This window comes from Lynx canadensis, chromosome X (genome assembly GCF_007474595.2).
Source record: "Lynx canadensis isolate LIC74 chromosome X, mLynCan4.pri.v2, whole genome shotgun sequence".
Taxonomy (NCBI): Eukaryota; Metazoa; Chordata; class Mammalia; order Carnivora; family Felidae; genus Lynx; species Lynx canadensis.
Window position 1 is genome coordinate 101,281,574 of NC_044321.2, and position 2,969 is coordinate 101,284,542.

Sequence of the window (2,969 nt, forward strand, 5' to 3'; positions counted from 1 at the left end):
GTAATATTGGTTTCAAGAATAGAATTTAATGATTCATTACTTACATATAACACCCAGTGCTCATCATAACAATACCTATCACCCATTTAGCCCATCCCTCACCCACCTCCATCAACCCTCAGTTTGTTCTCTATCATTAAGAGTCTCTTATGGTTTGCTTCCCTCTCTCTTTTTTTCCCATTCCCATATGTTCATCTGTTTTGTTTCCTAAATTCAATATATGAGTGAAACCATATGATACTTGTTTTTCTCTGACTCATTTATTTCTCTTAGCATAATACACTCTAGCTCCATCGATCTCATTACAAATGTCAAGATTTCATTCTTTTTGATGGCTGAGTAGTATTCATTCCATTATGTGTATGTACATCTTCTTTATCCATTCATCAGTCAATGGACACTTGGGCTTTTGGGTTTCTTGTCTTCTTGATTTTAGCCATTGGTTTTAGAGAGAATTTGAACACATAATGAATATAGTGCTGAGAAAAATTAGTGGAAGATATGGACCTAGTCTTCAGCAAAATGACAATCCGGTAAAATGTAAGAATAATATTACATGTTCATTAATTTTGAAAGTTACTTGACTTTCCCTACCAAAAATGATGTAGTCTTATGATTTTGTTAAACTAGTTAAGGAGAGTGAAATATACTTTTACCATGTGTATTTCTATGAAAAACAGGACTTTCAATAAGAAATTGTTTGCCCTCAAAGGCTCTAAATTATTTCAATTTATTTTCCTTCACCTGGTTTACAAAAAAAAAAGGAAGAAAACTCAGGAAAACACTAAAGACAGACAACACTCCCCCCATTTATCACAAATAGCATAGTCTATGTATGCCAGGTTTTCTTAAATTTAACAGATCCTTAGGTATCATTTTTTTTTTTTGACAGGGGCACACTTTATTGGGGAGAGAGTACTGCATGTGACCAACAGATAAAGGCAGCCTATTGGGTATCCTGTACATATGCTCAAAAAGGTACAAAGGAGATTTTGCTAATAAAGAGCAACTAGAACGTGGATTCCTCTAGGCAGCTTCCCCAATCTCATCCATCTAAGGGGTGGGGACACTCCCAGCCATTTCCCTGAAGTTAACTGTGGTCTGCTAGAGATAGAGCCCCTCATGGATGCCTTCTTGTTGTTTATAAAGAACGTTTTCTTTAGATTTTTTTAAGTCTTCATTTGTTAGTTTCATTCTATGCTCTCTCAAGGCCATCGGACGAGCTTCTATATAAATTGCCTTGACGTTGGCAACAAGAGAGGTCATCATTAGCCATGATCAAGTTGTCCAGGGTTATGTCATTGGCCAGTGTCAGCCTGCTTGTTTGGATCTGAAATAAGCACTTCTTAGTCTTTTCATTGGGCAAGGGGGAACTCCATCTTCCTGCCAATGCAGCCTGATCTGACAAGTGCTGGATCCAAAGTTTCTATTCAGTTTGTGGCCATGATAACTTTCATGTCACCCCTTATATCAAATCCATCCAACTGTTTCAATGGTTCCAACATGGTTCATTGAATTTCTCTCTCATGACTGGAATTTGAGTCTTATCTTTTTGTCCCAATGGCATCAGTTTCATCAATAAACACAATGGATGGTGCATGTTCTTCTGCAACTCAAAACAATTCCTGAATGAGTTTGGACCCATCACCTAGGTACTTCTGGATAAGTTCAGTGTCAACCACTCTCAAGAATGTGGCTGAGGTTTGGTTTGCTACTGCTTTAGCTAATAAGGTTTTGCTTGTGCCTGGCAGATCATCTAGAATGACCCCCTTTGGGGGCTTCATATCCATCTCTTCATAATATTCAAGATGAGTGAGAGGAAGCTCCACAGATTCCTTAATTTCCTGGATTTGGTTGTCCAACCCCCCAAAATCAGCATAGGTTTCCTGGGGGGACTTTCCTACCTTCATCCCTGTAACCAAGGGATCTGTGTCATCCATAAGCACCTCTATGTCTTGTGGTTAAGCAGGACTGAGCAGCTTGGTTCCAGCAGACCCTTGTCTACAATGGAAAGAATGCTGATGTAGTGTTCTGAGCCTACAGATATAGACACAATGGCATGGTTGTCATCAATGATCTTTTCAAATGTTCCTACCTTTGGGGTCCCCCTCAATCATCAACCATTGATCTTTCCTCCTCTCGCTTTTCTTCTAAAGGCTTCATTTGTTCCTGATTTCTAATGAATTCATCCTCCATGAGAAGATAATCTTTAATTCTCTCTAATTTCAATAATTTTAACCAGCACTGAGTATCAGGTGTCACCAGGGGCAACTTGCTGGCAGCATCTGGTCCCTTTTTCTTCTTTTTCCGCATTGTAGTTGGTACAGGAAGTTTGTATTGTTTTCTTGTCCTTGTCATCCTTCTTGCCACCTCCAGGGGGCCATCACCACCACTCTCACTGACCCATCTTGGTTTGGCCATCTAACCCAAGTATCATTTTTAAAAACATTTTCTGATAGCTTGATCATGTTTTATAATGGTAGTCTTATGACTTCCAATAAATTTCTTTTTCATTAAAAAATCTAATCATAATAATTGCAGTTGTTTTTCAGATAAACTTTACCTAAAGTACACCCTTCATGTTATTTATATGGAAGTGCCTATTTAATTACACAAGAATTATGTAATATATACTTCTTTCTTCAGTTAGTCAACTAAGGTTAAGGTCACTATGTACAGATTACTCTGTAATGCATAATGCATAAAACATTCAAACAGTATAAAGAATGTTGAATTCTTACCATAACTCCACCCTTTAGTACTAACAGAAAATCCCTATTAAGTATTAGGTATGTATCCTCCTGGAATTTTCTTTCATATATAAACATATATGTACATGTTTTATGTAGGTAAAATTATGCCACACATGGCTTTCCTTCAATTTACTTGTTTTATGTTATATATTTATTCTTATTAAGTAAATAATTCATATATACTATAAAGACTTAAATAAAATCTGCTAAGTAAAT

General features: G+C 36.8%; 1 pseudogene; it reads right to left on the minus strand.

Annotated features, from left to right (window-relative positions):
- Positions 1-1,104: 1,104 nt before the first annotated feature.
- On the minus strand, positions 1,105-2,328 carry LOC115507694 (annotated as a pseudogene).
- Between the last annotated feature and the right edge of the window lie 641 nt (positions 2,329-2,969).